This window comes from Sceloporus undulatus, chromosome 5, assembly GCF_019175285.1.
Source record: "Sceloporus undulatus isolate JIND9_A2432 ecotype Alabama chromosome 5, SceUnd_v1.1, whole genome shotgun sequence".
Taxonomy (NCBI): Eukaryota; Metazoa; Chordata; class Lepidosauria; order Squamata; family Phrynosomatidae; genus Sceloporus; species Sceloporus undulatus.
Genome location: NC_056526.1, coordinates 65058805 through 65071181, shown reverse-complemented (window position 1 = coordinate 65071181; position 12377 = coordinate 65058805). Strand labels below are relative to the sequence as shown.

Below are 12377 nucleotides of genomic sequence, written 5' to 3'. Positions count from 1 at the left end.
CATTACAATAATTTTAACTATTTATTCTATATTTGGGTAGATGATTATCCATACTATGTTTCACATACACTTACAAATTAGTAAGTCTAACTTGAAATCAGTGGAAGTTGCTTTTGAGTTACTGTAAACTGAGCTGAACTGTTACTTCAATGAATTTGTTTGAATGGTGCACAGCAAATAAGTTTAAATCAGTGAATACTTCCAATAATAATTTTGCCTAATCTAAATCCACTTGAGGTCAAAAATAGATACAAAAGAGTTGACATAGTTGATTGATTAATCATGGATGAAATTTTTAATTTGCAGAAGTAAAAGAACTAGTATGTGTTTGAAAGGCATTTAAAAAAAAATGTCACAAGTATTCCAGTGATGTTATCTCAGAAACCAAATGACAGATTTGGGGATGTGTTTTGAGATGTCTGTTAAGTATAGTGCCTTCTTTCCTTGAATGTTTTGAATAACCCACTGAGTAGCCACTGTTTATAAAGTAATGGGTCACAGTAGGAGGCTGAAAGGGAAGGGGTTCCAGAAGCATTTAGTGTTTAATGGGGCTACTGCTGTAGTGAAGCACTGTGCAGAAATAATTCTGATTAGACTTGGTCAATCAAACTACAAAATCAGACCTGTCCTTTTTCCATTCAGGTTTAAAGAACAGAAAACGGTCTTTGTTCAAACTAAAAAACTTTCCTGCAAAATTCTGTTTAAAACATACAACTCAATTCACTTATGTAATAAGTTGATTGTGGTGATATCGTTAGCCGTAGAAGAAGAACAAGAAAGCCTAGATGAATTAAAAGAACCATTTGGATGACATAGAATGGGTAAAATAAGATTTCTGAAGTGATATTTTGATTCATCCAAACCAAATTCCAAAGATCTCTTGATTTCAGTGGAAGACTTGCGCATCCTGCTAATGTCCTCCATTGAAACCAATGAAACTTGGAAGTTTTTTTATCTTTCACAGGATTGCTGTCTTAGGTTTTCTATAAGAGCAAAAAAGTCTACTGATACTAAGTTCACGTCATGAATAATTTGCAGTACATACATAATTCTGTTTCATATCAGATGGTACTGTTAAAATTTGTTGCCACAGACATTTCTTATTGAAATAAGTAATTTAAACAAGGTAGTGATAACATACATCTAGAATGGTCACAGTTAACAAAGAGTCAGAGTAAGAGTGATGTGGTTGTTATTGTCCAGTTTCCCTGACAATATGCTTTGAAGTAGATTATGTTACAAACATGGTGATGGTCCTTTTGTGAAAATCCTGAACTGATCTTCAAGAAAACTAAGTGGGCTTCAAAGGAACATTTATTGTTTTGTGTATGCAGAATGGGAAGGGAAACTTTTTTGAGTTGACTTTTTGGCAACCCACATTGTGTGCTCCCTTAGCAAAGAGATATATTGTATTTATAGATGTCATATTTTTCCACAGAGGGAGGTTTGAAAGGCATCATTGTTCTCGACTAATTGTGTCAAGGCAATTGCTTGAAAAGCAAAGTAGAGAAAGTGATAAATGTGGTGCATCAACCTTGTGTATAATGTGGTCATTTCTTCAACCCATCCTGACTTTCTTAGAGAATTTCCCTTCCCAACGATGAAAGAGCCCTTTGTCACCATAAAGAGATTATTTTGTGGTGTTCCCATCCTTATCTGACTAGAACTGAGTATTAGTCTAATTAGCAAATACTTGATCAAAATAAACCCACATCTTTAAGATGAAAAAGAAATCAACCTAAGGCTAAATTCAGGGTAGAAAAAGAGTTCCAGAGAATCTTGATATGTAACTAATTTCTGTGTTATCCATTGTGTGAATTAGAAGCTAGAGGAATACCATTTTAGTAACCAATGATTGCTGCAATGTAAAATGTAATAGAAACGTTTTTTGAACAAGAGGTTTGAGCAGCTAAGCAGATTTTCTTGCTTTTAAATAAATACAGGGAAGCATTTAACCCCTATTGTAGTGCTACAAAGCCTTTGCTGATCTCGTAGTGAAGCCTGGGAGGTCCAAAGAGGATGTGATTGGCTGCTTAAACACAGTCTGTTTTGTACATCTTCTTGCATGCAGTCTAGCAGCAACAGAGTTCAGCAGCACAGAGATTTACCAGCAGGATTACAAAGAATGAGGAGGAGTTTTTAATCAACATTTTAATTTTTTCCCCAGTGAAGAAATGAAAAGCAGAAAGAAATTACATTCATAAGGTAACAGATTCATTTAAATTATGCTATTTTAAATCTAGTGAGTGCTCAGGGTTTGTTTTTTTATTCATAACTGTGTTTGCACTAGTTCATATATTATAGGAAATGTTGAGGACTGAAATTAGGAGGCTGATATTACACTAGAGCCAGTGTTGTATAGTGGTTTGAGTGTTGGGCTAAGACACCAGGAGAACAGGTTCAAATCCCTGCTAGACACTGGAAGCCCATTCAGTGACCTTGGACAAGTTACATTCTCTCAGCCTCAGAGGAATAAAAGAAACACCCTCTGAACAAATCTAGCCAAGAAAACTCCATAATAGGTTCGCCATAAGTCAGAAATGACTTGAAGGCACACAACAGCAGAGCAACCATATAAGGGCACAGATATATTATCTTAATGAAACTCAGACAAATTAAAAACAATCATGGATCACCAAAATCACTTGAAAGCTCCAGATGTCTTCTATGCAATAAGAAATAGCTTCTGTATGATTGATAATAAAAGGTTGTTAACATTTAACACAACTGGAATCTAATGCATTTAGTCCTATTACAAGTAGAAAGTAGTTCATTCTTGTTTTTTTATTTTCCCACCTTTAAACAGACATTAGTACACTTTTTGTTCACTGTGCTATCTCACGGTAACATTTTTGTAATCATACATTGCTGTGCACAACAGCTAACCTTCTAATCTGTAGCATTCTTTGCGAATTGCCCCAATTTGAAGTCCAGTCATTATACACAATTTAAAATGATGTGCCTTTGTACAAACAAAACAATTTGAGAAGACTACTAAGCTCTGCCTTTGAGCTTCATTGCAGGTAACAGGGTTTGCTCATGAGTTTTACTTAATAGATGGTAAGTACCCTGAAGTGGAATATCAAAAGCTACCTGTTGTGTAGCTTTTGCAAAAGTAAAGTTTCAGGGAAAATACATACAAATAAATGCTTTTAAGATTAATGTACAGGAAAAGCAAAATATTAGGGAACTGTAGATGTTTATATGTGTAATATAAATATTATAGATGTTTATATGTATAATAGTATAATGCTGTCAAGTATTTTTTCTTCTTCTTCACAACAACATTACATTGGTTCATATAGCTGTGGAAGTGAAATGTTTGGACTCACTCCAGCCAAGGCTGTGTGTGCATGGGCCTTTAAATCTATTGACTTATGGCAACTCTATGAATCTGATAGGGTTTTCTTAGACAAGGTATCCTCAGAGATAGTTTTGTCTGTTCCTTCCTTTGAAATAAAGCCTATAGCACCAGATATTCATTGGCATCTCCCATCTAAATACTAACCAGGGTCAACCCTGCTTAGCTCCCAAGATCAGATGGGTTCTTGTGCCTTTAGGGTATTTAGGCAGTGCCCCAGCCAGAGCTAAGCACTTACAAGTCCCACTGATTTGGAGGTTTGAGTACACAGTTCCCTCTCCTAGAGGTTTATTTGTGCTGATCATGCTGTGAATTAAAGGGCTGACTATGCAATGTTACATTAATTTTAACACCGATATGAACTGCTGAGGTAATGTATTCCTCCAGGGAAGTTTAGTATTATTGGTTTGGGAGTTGTTGACAATTATTCAGCAGTAGCTGTTTATGTGTCTATGTATGTGTAGCATTTAATATTTAAGTAACTTTTACTAATGCCAATATACTGCTCTGTCATGTTTACTGTCTTGCATACAATTAGCATCAGAGTTAAAGTCAGTAAAATTCAGCTGTTTGCTTTTTTCTTGGTATCTTTAACATGCTCTCCTCTTAAGTTAACATTGTAGTGAAAGTTCGTTTAAGATGTGGCATCTGACATAGTATGTGAATCTGGCTTCTGAACACCAGAATTTTAACTTACAATCGCAATGCAGTTCCTGCAGAAATTTAAACACAGATCAATATATTGTAATTTGATTCTGTGTGCCACAAATAATGAAGAAACATTCTAAAATTCAAAATGTATTGAAAGAGAGCTTTTTAGTATGATACTGAAGGGATTTTCCAATTTTTCTCTCCTTAGCTAAAATGATGATAGAATTTACATGAAAAAAATTGATTCCTAATCTACCCATTTATTGGTGCATGCCTTCAAGTCTTAGATAAACATTTATTACAGTCACAGGCCAGCATAATAACAAAATACTATATACAATAGCCCTCAAATCATTTCTGACTATAAGAGCAAACCTGTAAGAGGATTTTCTTGGCAGGTTTCTTCAGAGGGAGTATGGCATTGCCATCCTCTGAGGCTGAGTTGCCCAAGGTCACCCTGTGGGTTTACATAACTAAGGGAGGATTTGAACCCTGGTCTCCAGAGTCATAGTCCAACGCTGAAATTACTACATCATACTGGCTCTCCAGTCTACCCATTTATTATTATTCCAATGCTGAGTTCAGACTACACAATAAACTTTGGGTCTGTCTGTGGAGACATAGTTTACAAGCAGCATGGTTATGCACACTGCTTGGTCACAACAGAAGCTGAATAAGATCATAGAACATTGCTCTGTAAATTTTTTAGTGTGACACCTGAAAATGGGTACAGTTTTCACTCTGGTTTCTATCTTTCTCAAGAAACCAGATAAGACATCCAGATTTTTTTTTTTAGGTTTCCTTTCTGGTTTGTTGGGAGAAAAGCACACCAGAGAGGAAAGTACACCTATGTCCAGACAAAAAGCTAAGTAAATAATAAAGTGAACTACACCATCTGTGTTGTCTATTGCAAATCATGCTGATCAACTGACCTGCAGTTCCATGGATTGTTGGGTTCTCTGAACTGGGGCATTGTTTTGTTGAACCAAAGACTTCATTTAGTAGCTTGCTGCCAATATATTTATAAAACAAAAGACTAAATCACAACTTGTTGTTACCATGCCATCAACCTCTTAGTAGAAGTAAAATGGGGAAAAGGGTATTCATGAGATACTTCATAAAAAACATTTGTGCATTTTTAGGCTCCTGTTTTGCCTACTTTTCATACTACAAAAAGAGTACAAACCCAGTTCTTGTATGATATATAAAGAAGAGAGATGAAGTGAGATCAGCCCTCTTCAGACAAATGTATGAACATATGGGCGAGGGGACAGGTAGTGGGGATGAAGGCATGTATGCAGTCTCCATTCCCTAAATGCCTTCACAAACTTGACAGCATTAAAGACCTTTATCTGTTTAGTGTGAAGGTCTGCAGAGAAGATATGTCATAGCATTACAGAATTCCCGTGATCAGATGCCCTACAAGAGAAGATTCCAGGTCATGAGAACTCTGTGTTCAGCTTTTGAATGTTTGGAGACATTCATGAGGCATATGTGCATGACCCCATTCCTGTTATTGCAGAGTCCATGGGATGTGTTGTTCTTACTTTATTCGTTCGATCCCACCTTTCTCCTGATAATGGGTGTCAAAGTGTTGTCAGTGTATTTAAAACAATACAGATTTAAAACCATACAAAAGCATTAAGAGTATAAATACAGTGGGCCGTTGTTATCTGTTGGGATTTGGTTCCATTGGTGCTCAAGTCCCATTAAATATAATGGAAAAGGAAAATCGTGTCTCTAATATAAAATGGAAAATCGAGGTTTGTTATTTGGAATTTATACATTTGTTTGAATATTTTCAAGCCGTGGATACTTGAATCTGTGGATAAAAAATCTGTGGATAAGGAAGGCTGACTGTATTAGTTTTAAAATACAATTAAACAATTCATGAAGTTAAAGCATTAAACATTAAAATATTTAAATACATTAAAAATCTGTTTAACAACTTTAAAAACAGAACTGCACAGCATTAAAAGCTCAACCATAATTAACTGGTAAAATCCTGATGACTCAGAAATGTTTTGCCTTGCTGTCAGAAGGAGAGCAAGGACAGGACATTGCTGGGCTCTCTAGGAAAGCAGTTTCAAAGTCTGAGAGCAACTACTGAGAAGACCTTCCTTCTTGTTCCCACAAAATTATCTGGAGAAGCTAGTGGAACAGAGAAAAGTGTTTCTCCAGATGATCTTAGAGCTCTAATAGAGCTCCAGATGAGCTTAGAGCTTGTCAGATCAGGTATGTTTGTCAGATCAGAAGGTCAGAGCAGGTCTTTAGAAACAGTAGACAAACATTAAAGGAACCTGAGACAAGAAACATGTTCCCGTATATACAAAAGGCAGTTCATTATAGGCAATGAGCTACCAAAGGCTGCACCTGAATGTTTGAAGTTCCAGAGGCAGTCAAAGTAGATAACAAAGTTCTGAAAAACAGATGAACAGAGAAATACAGTTTAGGTTTGATTAGGCTTTATGCTCTGTAGACCAGGTTTTGCCAATCTGGGACCCCACAGACAATTTGGATGATAGCTCCCATTAGTCCAAGCTAGTATGGCCAGTGATCAGCAAAATATAGGGAACCTCTAACTCTGTATTTTAAAACAGGCTAGGGGAGGCCAGAATCAGGAGCAGATATATAAATGGAGAACATATATGCCAGATCCTTGAGCAAACATGTAAAACATGTTATCTAGCCATTATCAGTGTTGTGAAGCAGCAAAAATCAGGCCAACAGATCCTTCTCTCTATGATTCCAAAGGAATATCATATTCTTGCTTCCAGGTTCCCTACTTTGATTCTGCTGGTATCTTATGTGCTCTTCCAAATGTTGTTGGACTGCAGTTCTCATCAGCCATAGCCAGCATTTTCAGTGGTGTGGGATAATGGGAGCTGCAGATTTAAGAATTTCCCCCACTTGCATGTCAGGCATTTACATTTTAACAAACTCAGGCATCTCTTTTCATGTCTAAGTCCTAAATCTACCAATGCTGCTTTTCTTTTTTCCTTTTCATTTAAACTCTAATTCTGTGAGTAGATAAGTTTTTGCAAGGACTCAGTAAAGGTGATAACTGCCTTTTGAGTTTTCAGGTTTGATGTGGCTTTCTGAAAAATGGATATGAATTTTGCATGTAAAAATCTTTGACTGTACTGCTCCTGTCAGGTATTGATTTAAAGTTCTAACATAAAGATATTTGACATAATAGTATCCACTCCTAAACCAAAGGTCTTGTAGTTTCAAGCTGAGAACAGCCAAACATACTGTTTTTTTGGATCCATTATATTTAAGCCTCTAATTTTTTTAAAAAAAGTTTCCTTTTGTTTCAGATTCAAGTGATAAAAGAAGAAGAGAAACCAAGTAGTAAATAAAAGAGGAGGAGATGAGACTTGGGCTGTACTGACTTATTCTACCAGTATATTTAAAAAAGGTAAGCCGTTTGTGTTGTGTCACTATTTTTTTCCAATTTCTAGGAGAAAATCTGTTCAAGAAATATCATTTCATGGATACATTGTATAAGAAAATAGATTAGAGTGTTGATGTTGGCAGGGGGGTTGGCATAAGATATTTGTATTACTTGTGAATTCATGACTGGATGCTGTGATTGGTATGTACATCACTGTTGGTTGTGGGCCCTAGCTTTATCATTGGTATTGGTACCTCCAAGATCCTTGAGCTGCAGAGTATTATTATTATTATTATTATTATTATTAACCTTTATTTATGAAGCGCTGTAAATTTACACAGCGCTGTACATACAGTCTTTTTAATTCCCTGCCCTCGGGCTTTCAATCTAAAAAGACATGACACAAAAGGAGAAGGGAGTGGTGGAGGGAAAGGGTAAGAGGTCCAGCAGTTCCTCTCTACCTCCAAGGCCTGGACCAAGGCAGAGGGACTGGAGGGCTTGGCTTCATAATGGATGGTTAATCTTCTTCCAGGGAAAATACATACTCTCAATATGTACAATATGCTCACAAAATATTGTTCCCATGCTTCAGAGTTAGGGAAGAGACATCTGCCCATTAGCATTGGCATCTAGTGATCATCCATTTTATGGAAACTCTAGAAACTGGCATTAATTACTACTAGGCAGAAACTGCTGTTTAAGAAGGAAACAATGTTGTCTGGCAAATGAGTCTGAGCTAGCTTCTATATTATCTTATAGACAGTGAGATTCAGTTTTAGAACCCAAAGTCTTTGCTTACGTTGCTGCTACTTCACTGATCCCTGCATCTGGCAGTCAAGAGTCTTTGCTCAAGATTAGTAAAGAAAGTAAAGCAGATTATTCAAATGTACACATTTACGATGTACTGCTTTCCATGGAATTAGTTTCCAAACAAGAAAGCCATCATATTTACTGTGGGTGGGAAACAGTGCAGACTTCAAAGCAAGCAAGAAACAAGAGTATCCTGAAGAAGCAGGCATGTGAAAATTTGTGGGAAACCCTCACCTTATTTCCTGTGCCATTTCATCAATGAGATTATCTACTCATGGATACTTCAGAGTTAATAGCTAGTTGGAAAACATGCTTTGGTATTTCTTTCTGTTTGTATATTTATTGTTTATCCTAGATGATAAGAACAGAGATTATCAAGGACATGATATATTCCTACTTTTTTTCTTTTTGATGAGAAACTTCCAAGATCTATTAGTACAATTTATTTATTTTATTTATACAGAAACACGTATCCTGCCTTTGCAGTGTCCATACACCACTCAGAATGGCTTGTGTAAGCACATGTAGATATATTTCTGTACACAGTGTTATATCCAAAATACACAACTCACATTTTTTTAAATCTTGGTTGATGTCCAAGCTATTATGTTTTGGAGGTTGTGTTACATGTTGGGTGAGAGAGACTGAATTTCCAATTGAACATTTGTTGTATATAAATAAAAGTGATGGGAATTTGCATTCCTGTATTTCCATAAGACAACAGTAATTTCTTCTAGCTATCAGTAATTCAGACATGTAAAATATGTCCATCTTATTCTCCACTATGCATACAACAGAGCTTGAAATATTACATTTAAAAATTGCCAGAATCGTGTATGAAAGATAACGCATGAGTGGATTTATGTATGCAAGAATTAGAATTGGGTAGTTACATAACATCTGTATCCAGTAGAAGACTGTTCTTACAAGGCTTGTAGGGGAGCTGGTGAAGTCACCAATATGGATCAGGACTGATTCATGATGGAACATCCAGGAGGTGGTTACAGTACACCTCAAGCACTCTTGCCAGTGTCCTGTTATACATCTTTGCACTTCACTAACAGGGTTTTGTAGTGCCTACACTAAATAGATAAGTATACATAAAGGTCTTTTTTAAATAGAGGGTATAGGAACGTGTTCCATTGTGTTCCATTCATGGTTATCCTTAAATGTTAAGTGGCCAACATTATTGCTGTAGCTTCAAGTTTTACTTATAACACTCTTTCTCATTATGTATCAACATCAGGAGTTTAATAAAGTTCCCATACCAGTCAGATCAATATGAAACTCTGTCTGCTATTTCTAATACCAAGAAGCACATCATCATCCCCCCCCACCACCACCACCACCACCAGCAGTGTAAATATCTAGCTTCTGCAGGAAGTATGGTTAAGTCCTATCATACTAGAGTGCTATGTCTGGAGTAAAATTATGTAGATTTTATAACCCGAAGCAGCAGACAGGGTCCTGCACTTCTCTAAACCATGAAAATTCCTTATTTATCCGTTAAAAACCAGATGTTATTATATCAGGAATGGTAATCATGCAGCACTTCAGGCTATTCGCTTCCGGGCTCAATACAAGGTGTTGGTAATGACCTATAAAGCCCTAAATGGCTTGGGCCCAGGGTACTTGGAGGACCGCCTCTCCCCATATAATCTGCCCTGCACACTCAGGTCAACAGGAATGAAATTGTTGGAGGTCCCAGCGACACGCTATGCAAGGACCTCACAGAGGGCATTCTCTATCGTGGCCCCTAGATCTTGGAATAGTCTCCCAGATGAGCTCCGCTCCACCACATCTTTAGCTCTTTTTAAAAAGAACCTGAAGACGTATTTCTTTTCCCAAGCCTTCCCACCGTGAAAAATCTTTTTCTCTTTACCCCTTTTCATTGATGACCCTGGAATGTATATATCGACTTCCCCTTCCATCTGGCCCTTTTGTTGTTAGTATTACTATGTTGTTTTTAAAGCTGTTTTTAATTGTTTTTATTGGAATGTTTTTATATATGATTGTTTGCTGCTTTGATCAAAATTTTGGAAAAGCGGGTTACAAATAAACTATATCATCATCATCATCATCATCATCATCATCATCATCTGACAGCAGTAGCCAACACAGCCAACAGTGAAGATTGTTGGGAGGTGTAGTCCAATAGCTCTAATTCTCATTCCATTTCTACCCTAAGTAACATATACCAAGGACCAGGTGTTCTTCATTACAGCCTGAGGCTAACATTAGCTTCTAATGTTAACATTTGGGGCTCTCTAGACCGCCCCAAAGGGATGGGCTAAAGGTGCCCAGTTTTCCTCAGGAGGGATGCCGCAGCAGCCAAACCACACGGCGTCTGTCTGGAACAAAAAGAACCCGGAAAAACTGGGTTCTTTTTGGCGCACGGGAGCGACATCATCAGTGTGCCATTGGCACTGTAGGATTTTCTCTGATACCTGACAGAGAAAATCCTACAGGCATTTCTCCTGTTTCCTGCAATGATAAACACGAACATTAATATGTGGATCATGACTGCGCTAATGTAACAAGTTTCTGCTTAACTATGACCTACTTGTGCCATTTTGAGGCATTTAAAACATCTAAAACTTATTCTCCTCATGTTTTTTCTCCTATGTTCATGGGAGATTCTTTTTTTTTCACCGTTTCTGATCCATTCAGAAATAAGCAAGCTGTTCCTCTGCAGAAGAACTACCACACTCGTCCCATTATATATTTCTTGCAGTTTTCCTGAGCCAATCTACATAGATCTTATAATTCTTTGTGCACTCACAGTAGATAAATAGAATTTCAGAGTGGCACTTTGGCATGAGAAACCAAGATCTCAAAGTGCTTTGCTTTTATAAGCTTTGTAGAAATTAATTCACGGCTCTGAAAAGCTATTAAAGTATTTCCTTTGGGAACAAACCATGAAGAGGAGACAAGACTAGAAAGAAGCAGTCCATTATAAGGTTGCTAAATGTTCCTGTAAGCTTTTGATGGCTGGTGAGTCCATATATCTGAGAGTGAGAATGTAAGAGGAAACCCTTTCGGTTACTTTCCTCTACAGACACTCCTGCAAAATGTTTTAAAGTGATGGCTTTACACTATGGAAAAGATACTGTTCATGAATATCATAAAGTAATGAAAGCATTAGACATTCAGTACTCGTTGCTTAGCATCTCTGCTGTTTACATCTATACTTCTTTATCAGCTAGTCTGGACTACAACAACGGTTTTATTGTCTGATAATCCTAAAAGGCCTCTCTAGTCAATCAGTTATCCCAAACTTCAAGACATTACTTTTGGGGACAATAATTCTCAGGTAGACTGACCATCATGGGTGAGTGCATGGACTTCAGGTGTTATAACCTAAAAGGTAATTTTTCAAATCTCCCTGCTTAAACCATTTTGAAATAATTGGAATTAAAGCCATTACCACTCTTTATATATATCGTAAAGGTAAAATAGAGATTTGTGTATCAGTATTAAAAGAGAGCCAGCATAGTGTAGAGTCTACAACTCTTGAGGCCAGGGTTTGAATCCCTGCATGGCCATGGAAATCCACTGGGTGACTTTGGGCAAGTCATACTCTCAGGGGTAAAGCAGATGGGCAAAATGGAGCGATCTGCCACCCCTCTACCTGCACTCACTCCGGTAACATGGTGACTAGATGGCCCACTCCTGAAATTGGCCAACACCAGTGATCTCAAGCTGCCAGTGGCAGGAGCATTTTTTCCCAGCTTTCTTTCTAGCCAGCTTTAAGCCATGGCTTCTGTCCGCTTTGGGGGCATGCGTCATCTAAATGCCATGCCTCTGAAGTAGTTGGAAGCCATGCCAAGGCTGCCTGTTTCGGGTCTCAGTCTCAGAGGAAGGCAAAGGCAAACTCCTCTGAACAAATCTGGCCAAGAAAAACCTGTGATCAAACCTAGGGTCTTAGGATCACCATAAACCAGAAACTACTTGAAGGCACACAAACAAACAAACAAAAACCCATCTATTGGTATTAGTTACGACATGGAATCCCAGCTGTGGTTAGATATTGGTGCTTCCCATCAGAGCATAGATTCTCTTGCAGTGGAAAGTGAAACCTGAACAATCTGACATTTATGGACTACAAACTATGGGGGCATATATGCAGAAATATATGCACTTGGCCCATGCTCAAAG

General features: G+C 37.5%; 1 protein-coding gene across 2 annotated transcripts in view; it reads left to right on the top strand.

Annotated features, from left to right (window-relative positions):
* The window catches only part of NRCAM (neuronal cell adhesion molecule), a 183765-nt gene that overhangs the window by 65074 nt on the left and 106314 nt on the right, over window positions 1-12377 (top strand). Inside the window, exons 1-2 of one of the 2 annotated variants that reach the window (XM_042466802.1) lie at window positions 3711-3731; window positions 7333-7433. The gene's annotated coding sequence lies outside the window, so the exon portion shown is untranslated. Of the gene's footprint in view, window positions 1-3710; window positions 3732-7332; window positions 7434-12377 lie in introns of those variants that run through there. The other variant, XM_042466801.1, reaches the window with a different exon arrangement.